At 40.1% G+C, this 8261-nt stretch overlaps 2 pseudogenes; both read right to left on the reverse strand.

The window, feature by feature from the left end:
* Window positions 1-872: 872 nt before the first annotated feature.
* Window positions 873-2514, reverse strand: LOC143687030 (SPATS2-like protein pseudogene; annotated as a pseudogene).
* Window positions 2515-5986: 3472 nt separating this feature from the next.
* LOC143687037 (proteasome subunit alpha type-6 pseudogene) lies at window positions 5987-6485 on the reverse strand (annotated as a pseudogene).
* Between the last annotated feature and the right edge of the window lie 1776 nt (window positions 6486-8261).

Consider the following 8261-nt stretch of genomic DNA (forward strand, 5'->3'; position numbering starts at 1 on the left):
TAGATCTATGTGGATCTATTCTGTTTGGGGTACACTATGCTTCTTGGATCTGTAATTTTATGTCTTTCATAAGAGATGGGAAATTTTCAGTGATAATTTCCTCCATTGTTCTGTCTACCCCTTTCCCCCTCTCTTCTCCTTCTGGGACACCCGTAACATGAATATTTATGCACCTCATATTGTCATTTAATTCTGACCTCTGGTCATATTTTTCTATTCTTTTCCCTATCTACTCTTTTGTGTGTAGGACAAAGGAAAATTCACTAATCCTTTCTTCTCCCTCTTTAAATCTGCTGTTATGTCTCCATTGTTTTTTTCATCTCTTCTGTTGTGCCTTTCATTCCCCCCTTCATTTTCAAATGTAGCATAAATTAATTTGTTTCAAATAAAGCAATATATATGTATTTTCCCCCCAGAAAATCACCAGATGTTAAATTCTACAAAAGTGAAAGTGCATGTATCCTCAACAGATCATGCTTGTGTGGTCATTAAGATTTTTTTGGGTGTGTGCGTGTGTGTGGCAACAATAACTCTCTAGAGATGATCAATGGACAGACATCACTGCTACAATGGAAGTTGCTTCTGAACCTCTGATCTTCAGCCTGCATCTTGATTTTCCTAATAAATGAGTAAATACTGCCTCACTAAAATGCTGCAATGTCTTGATGAGAAAAAGCATAAACAGATCAAACAAAGCCATGAAAGTTATGAAGCAAGCTAGAGCTAATTATTAGAATTACTAAAAATGATTAAGAGAGGATGACAACAACTACACAGGGCTTGTATATTCTAATTGACTCTCTTTCAGCAGCAAATTAGGTCAGCATCTGCGGCAGGGAAACAAAACTGGATGGAAGACTGCTTTTTTCCTCTCAGGCCACCAATGTCACAGCTGGGACTGAGAGAACGGTGGCCTTTGCTGATATTGCCACTCTCATGGGGCACAGATTGCACCCTAAAACCATTGTGACTGCCCCCAGAAAGGCCTGGCCTCCGTGTTGTCTGCAGTGTGCTGCTGTTGCCAAGGCTTTTCCAGATGGGCCGGGGCCTCGGGGGCCTTGGTCTCCAAGAGGGCCTCTTGATTTTTGGCACTACCTTTGTTTTTGGGCCAGAAGCCTTTGTATGGCTGTCTCCCATGTTTGTGGCAGCTGTTACCCTTTTGCCATCAGATCAGCTTCATTGCCACTGCCCTGTGATTTGGCAGACCCATTTGGCCTGCTGTTATGATATTATGGATTAACTCTTCATCATTGGCCAGTCTGTTTGCTAGTTAGTACAGCCTGGAGACAGGAGTCCATTGGGCTTGGAAGATTGCTGGCCATTTTGGGGTTTGCAGCATTGCCTTCAGAGGACTTGTGATTAGATGGTTTCAGGGTAAAGTTGCTGTGCTTCCTTGAGGCTCCTGTATGAGTGCTGAGCAGAGGCAGCAGGATGCTGCAGGGAGTTCTTGAGGAATAATTGTTCTTTGGATGCGAAATTACTGGACAGAGCATGATTTGGGCTTTTAGCTGTCCCATATCACAGGAAAATTGGGCAGCTTTCCCAAGCTCTTAATCATATTTGTGCTTAACTGACAAAATGCATAATTTCTGCCCTGAGTTCTGTCAGCTGCATTTCTGCATTTTGACTGGCTAGATCAGTAAGTTTCTTTACTTCTTCAGATTTCTTCTGATGATCAGTCAGAAATTTCATGGCTTCTTCTTCAACTTTGTCCATTTCTGCCATTAATGAGACTTCTTTATCAATGATGCAGTTGTGTAATTCAGCAAAGGCAGTTTTGATCTTCTTCACTGAATTATCCACTTTGATCATGACACGGTATTTAGTTAGACAAACAGTGCAGCATTACAAACCCTTCACTGATTTCTCAATATTCGGGCCTCTTTTTTTTTGCCAGCTCATCTGATTTTATTTCAAGATGAGCTGAAGGGGCACTGGGCTTAACAGTAGACGGCTTTGCCTTAGGCTTGCTTGGGTTGCAAGGCAGCTCAGCTGACCACTGTAGGCCGTCTGACCTATCTGTTTGTCCATGGATGGATTTGCGGTTTTTGTCTAAGGATAGTTTCTGTTGCAGTGGTCTGTTGCCTTATCTGGCTCCATGAGTTACCTTGGAAGTTTCCTCAAGTACTGAGGGTCAAGAACTGATTTCTCCTTGGCAGAGTTGGTGGTCAAGCTAGCTTTCTCATGGCCACTGACATGGCTATTCTGAATTTATGGTGGCTGTGGCTGCAGGGGTGCTGGGTCTGGCCTCTGTGCTTTGTCTTTAGCATCTTTGTTGCTTTGATGCTTCTTGGACTTCTTTTTTCTTTTGTTGTTCTTCTTTTTTCCTGTCATATTCCGTTCTTTTGTAACTTGAATTGCACTGCTATCCACGAATGCTTGTATGCTTTATCCACATTAAAACCAAATTGTTGTAGCATGAGGACAATTTCATTATTGCTTTTTGCTGGGAACAACTGATCGAACTGCATAAATCTTTTCTTTGGCGTTCACATGAGTATTAAGTTCAGTCATCTAGTGGAACAAACCTAGGAATCCACAGAGATGTTCCTGAAAACGGCTTGGGTTCTGGAGTGCTCTCTGGGTGGAGTGTCAGCCACTCCATCCCAGGCAGGGGGCTGGGGAACCAGCGCACAGCTGCTGGGGTGGTGCCACAACAGTGCCAGCTCCTGTGGCATGAAGGGCAGACTGTGCCAGAGCCACTGCATGGGACAGAGTCAGCCGGAGCTCATCCTGCGCTGCCGGCACTCACAGCAGAGGCTGCAGCCAACTCAGGCTGGGGCTCTTTCAGTCCCTTTTTCATGCTTTCAAGTTCTTCCTTATGGCCAGCCAATGTCTTCCCTACATCCTTCTTCTTTTTTGCCATATCTCCCCTCAACTCATTGATTTAATTTTTCTTGATTTGACATGTTTTATTGAACATTAATTAGTTGTTTCAACTCCTGTATCTCATTTGAATTGTTAGTTGGTTACCTTCACTGGTCCATATCTTTGTCTTTACTAGTATGACTCATAATTTTTTATTGGTTTCTCTGATTAGTTTATTCTAGAGGTCATTTTCACTCTTTTACCTAGGGTTTTCTTGTTAGTTGGCTTTGTTCTCTTTTTTTTTTTTTTCCTTTTTTTTTGGTGTTCAGCTCAACTTATTTTAGACCTCTGGCATATCATCCATCTATTTAACTATTCAGAATTTTTTAGCTCTTGTTTTTCTGGTTCTTGCCCTGCCTATATGGATCCCTCTTTCGAGGAGGGTTTCCTCAGATATGATAATCAGATATTCCCAGACAAGACAGGCCCAGATCTCAGGAGAAGGGTGTGATCAGTATCAAGTTTCCCTGAATACGAGACCCAGCAGGTTGTCTGACATACTTGCTGAGCCTATAGACTCTGTGCTTTTCGTCTCTCGCCCAGCAGGTGGTGCTTGTCAGCCCATAGCTCCCCACTGGCATTAAGTGGTGTGGAGCCTTTAATTTCAGTCTGCCAGAGGCTTGGATGAGACAGGCTGAGGTGGAAGGCAAGCTTAAGCTGTTTCTGATTCCCAGCTCCTGGGGTCTGAATTCTCTGAAGGAAGGCCACCACTCGAGCTGGGCCTTGCATTACTTTTCTTGAGGAAGATCTGCCCTTTATGCATTTATCTCCTTCACTTGACTCATTATCTCTCAGACCTATCTTAACTCCACCCTTGCCTGAGTCAGTGCTGATAATTGAAAATGCCTGAGGCTTTCTCTAATGAAACACTTAGAATACTATTTTTTTTAGAAAAAAGAGAGAAAATACATAAAATAAAATAAAATTCCTTTTCAGAGCCAGTCTCCATGCCCCCCAAATTTTGCCAGTCAAGTCAAATTTTGCCAGTCCAAGCCTGGAGTGGTACCTGGCTCTATAAAGGGACATAGCCCTTTTCCAATATTCTGAGTTCAGCTGACTCCAGACGCTTCCAGTCTTTCTGTTTGCTTGTTTGTTTTTGTTTTGTTTTTCTTTGTCAGCCTCTCTTCCTCTCTGCCAGGAGAGAGAGACCTCAGGGTTACTTTCCTGCTTTTTCTGGTTTATCTGGTTTATCTGGTGCACAGAGCTTGTATTCAGCAATCCAAATTTGTTAAATAAAACTGCAATTGGAGCTTGGTTGAGCTGCTTTCCCTTAACCCTAGTAAATTTTGCACCTTTTTTCCCACAGATATGTGTGTCCAGCAGCCTGCTGTGCCACTGTGGGAGGGGCACTAACCTCCGCAGTTGGGGGGTGTTTTAGTTTGTTAAATGCTGCTAGAATGCAATATACCAGAAGTGGGATGACTCTTAAAAAGTGAATTTATTAAGTTACAAGTTCAAAGTTCTAAAGTCATAAAAACGTCCAAACTAAGGCATCCATAGAACGATACCTTGCCTCAAGAAAGGTTGATGTCTGCCACATGGGAAGACATATGATGTGTGCTCCTGGTTCTGTTGCTTCCAGCTTCTGATGCCAGTGTTTCCTCTCTAAGCATCTGTGGGCCTTCACATAGCTCCTCTGGGACAAATTCTGTGCCCTGGCTTACTTAATATCTCATGGGAAGGCACATAGCAGCATCTGCTGGGCTCTGCATCTCCAAGCATTCGTGTCTAGGTGTCTGCTCTCTCTCTGTTGGCACTCCAAGCATCTCCAAATGTCTGCATCTATGTTCTCCAGGTTTCTCTGTTGGCTCTGAGCTCTCTTGAAAATGTTTTCTTTTTTAAGGACTGCACTACACTAATCAAGGACCACTTTGAATGGTGAAGTCACATCTCCATCTAATTAAAAGGTCACACCCACTATTGGGTATGTCATAGCCACGTGGAAATAATCCAATCAAATTTGCCACCCACAACTGGGTGTATCACAATCCAATCAAAGTTTCTACCCCACAGTTTTGAATCAGGATTAAAAGGAACATGACTTCCCCCATAAGTTTAGGTCAGGAAAAAAGGGCATGCCTTTCTGGGGTGCATAACAGCCTCAAACTGGCACAGGGGACTTTACTTACCATTCTGTGCTGTGATCTTGCCCTTTCCATCTATTCCAGACAGGTGTGTGATGTGTGTTCAGTCATGGATGTCCCCCAAAAAGCTGTTCCAGACATTTTCTGGCTATTTATTATCTGCTGTAGAGGACTAAGTAAATTCCATACACCCCTACACCACCATCTTGCCCCTCCCCTCAATGTAAGTATGAGGTTGTTCATAATTTTGGGATATTATGATAACAAAGATATTTTTAACCTCCAAAAGAAGGAATACAAAAAGCTAATAAGGCTGCAAAATGCAGTGACAAATCTAGTCTTATTCCTGTTTTTATGATGACTTTTGAACCAGATACAAATTTTTCCCATTTAGATCTTTAAGATGGTAAAAAAAAAAAAAAAAAAAGATGTAAGTTTGTGTTTAATGAAATTAAGTTATTATTTTGAAAAACTTTATTTTTAAAATAATTGTTTTGTAAGATGCTTAGAAAGAGTATCAAAGATCTTTTTGGAAACTTAAAGTATGCAGGTATTTAAAATATATGGTACGTGACTTGTTAAAGTAAGGTGTATCGTTTTATCCTTGAGAATGTATAGGACAAAGGCTGGGTAAATATGGGAAGTTGTAGAAAGTTTGTGAAAGTGAATTTTGTTTATTTTATTCAATGCTGACTAAAACTTGATAAACTTGTCTAAGTTGACTAGAACTTGATGAACTTGTCTAAGGGAGTATGATTTTTTCTAAAGTAAAATGGCTAATTTTAATATGTAAGACAGTGATTTTCTTCCTTCATAGTCATTGCTGACCAACAATTTGATAGGCTTGTTTATAGTATATATTTTTTCCCAAAGTGCTGTTTTTATTCATACAGAGTCCTGATCACTTCAGGGGTAGGAGTTGTCAGAGAGGTTCCTTTTTCAATCCGGGGCCTCCCTAATGTTGATTTGATCTTACCAAACATGTAGGCAAGTGGCATCATGGATTCAGTAAACCAATTACAACAGTGGTCTCTCTAGTCCCTCTTTGCTAGAGCGACATGGTGAGCATCAATCTCGGCTTCTGCAAGAGTCCTGAATTTAGGATTTTCCACTGTAATGACTCCAACTTCTATTTATGAACATTTGAAATCAATTGAAACAGGCATGTAATTGCAGTTTCCACTGTCTGTTCAAATGTCAAATCAAGTTTCTTCTTCACTTTCTTTTTTTTCAAGGCAAGTGTTTGACTCAGTTAACTCTTGCTGCATTGACTTTAAACCCACAGTAGTAAGACCTGCAGGATTACACTTGTAATGACACCTGAGAGCCTTGTTCTTCATCTGTATCAATTACAATCATACAATAAACCTAAGAGGCCTCATTTCAGCATTCTGTGTGTCAACCTGAGAAATATCTGCAATTTGTTTACATAGCATGTCCACAGGAATCTCAGAGCCATATTATATTTCCAATTAGCTGCCTCATAGCATGCCTTTTGTGCCTGAGATCTGCTCTCGCTGTCATTCCTGTCATTATGCAGCCAGTGTTTTTGATTATCTTGAATAAGTGAATCGCTGTGCTGGAATCTAATAATTTGTCAGGTACTTTCTTCTGTGTGATAATTACTGCACTGTCTTTCTATCTCACAGCTACTGTTGCAAGGCCACCCTGGTTAATATCCTTAAAAGCATTTTCTACTGAGGTGGCCCTCATGTGAAAAGAAATGGGAATGTGGTGGTCAAAACCAGTACTGGAACCATGGGACGTGTTGGTGTGCCCACTACCTCAAATACAGCCTCTGGGCCCTGAACTCCTGCACCAGGCAACATGCTCCTCCAGGAACTTTCAGTGACTTCTTGTTTATAATATTTTTGAGATTTCCTGACAAAGCATGTAGTCCTACAAAAATGGAGTTTAGTTTTCTCTTTCTTAAAATAATGTGGATTGTTCTTAATGAAAGGTTATAACAAGTTTTTCTTAACTATCTGAGTACACTGTCTCAAACACAAAGGTTCTGTAGCATATCAGCATAATATATTTATTGAAATCTATGTTGACCTTATCATCCTTTATTTCAGGAGACAAGTTCTCACTTTTAAAGGAAATCTGTTGCAAAGGATTTGTTCTTTCAACTTGCAAAAATGAGATACTAAGATAGTTTAATATATATTACATAGGAAGTGTTTGGAAATTATTGCAATAATTAAAAGGAACTTTCTATCCTTCTGTTGGGTAAAATTATATGAGTGAAATTTTATTCATATATTTAGACATTGTATAAAATTCCTAAAAACTTGACACTGTTCTCATTGTCCATGCTATATCTTATACTGATCTGCATGATGTTAGACAACCATATGATGTTGTTAGCCATGGTTTTAGTTATTCTTAGAAGAATGTTACATATCATGGCGATGGCCAGATTTCCTTGTCAATTACACTACTTTGCTTTAATACATCTCTAAAAGTACATGTGGTCAGCTGTAAGTCAGAACTTCATCTTCAACAAAAGGGACTTTAAAAGAAAAGAAAAGCAAGTATATAAATTATGTTCTACCTGTTTGTTGTATTTTATTGTAGAATATATATACAAAGCAAAGAAAGAAAAAAGGAATAATTTTCAAAGCACATTTCAGTGAGTAGTTACAGAACAGATCCCAGAGTTTGTCATAGGCTACTATTCCACCATCTCAGATTTTTCCTTCTAACTGATCCTAAACACTGGAGGCTAGATGGAATATTAATATTGTGATTCAGCGGTCATACTTGTTTGCCAAATCATATTCTCTCTGTAATACCTCTTCCTTCTCCCCTGATCCCTCTCCCAATCTATAAGGATCCTCGGACAACACCCGTTCTGACTTCCTCATGTTGAGAAAGTGTGTCAACAGTTAAGGATGTGAGGATGTAATTAATTGATAATCTTGAAGAGACTGCCCCCTCTGGGTTTCATGATTTATCTGACCTAGGAACCATCTGGGAATTAAAGGTCACAGAAAGCAAACTTAGTGCATGAAAACTTTATAGACTCTCAGCTCAATCCCTAGGTGTTCTCAAGAGTCAACAGGTGTGATGCTGGTTGGGCTTTAGCAAATCATAGTAATCAGCACTATCTAATTGAAGCTTGTACAAGAGTTGCTTCCAGAATGGCCTCTCAAGTCCACTTGATCTCTTGGCTACTGATGCCTTTTTTTTTTTTTTAGGAATCTTTCTATTTATTTATTTATTGTATGCTGTGTGGTGGGGGTCACACTTCATTCTTTTTCCATGTGAATATCCTGCTACAGCAGTACCATTTTTTTTTTTTTG

This window comes from Tamandua tetradactyla, chromosome 1 (assembly GCF_023851605.1).
Source record: "Tamandua tetradactyla isolate mTamTet1 chromosome 1, mTamTet1.pri, whole genome shotgun sequence".
NCBI classification, from domain to species: Eukaryota; Metazoa; Chordata; class Mammalia; order Pilosa; family Myrmecophagidae; genus Tamandua; species Tamandua tetradactyla.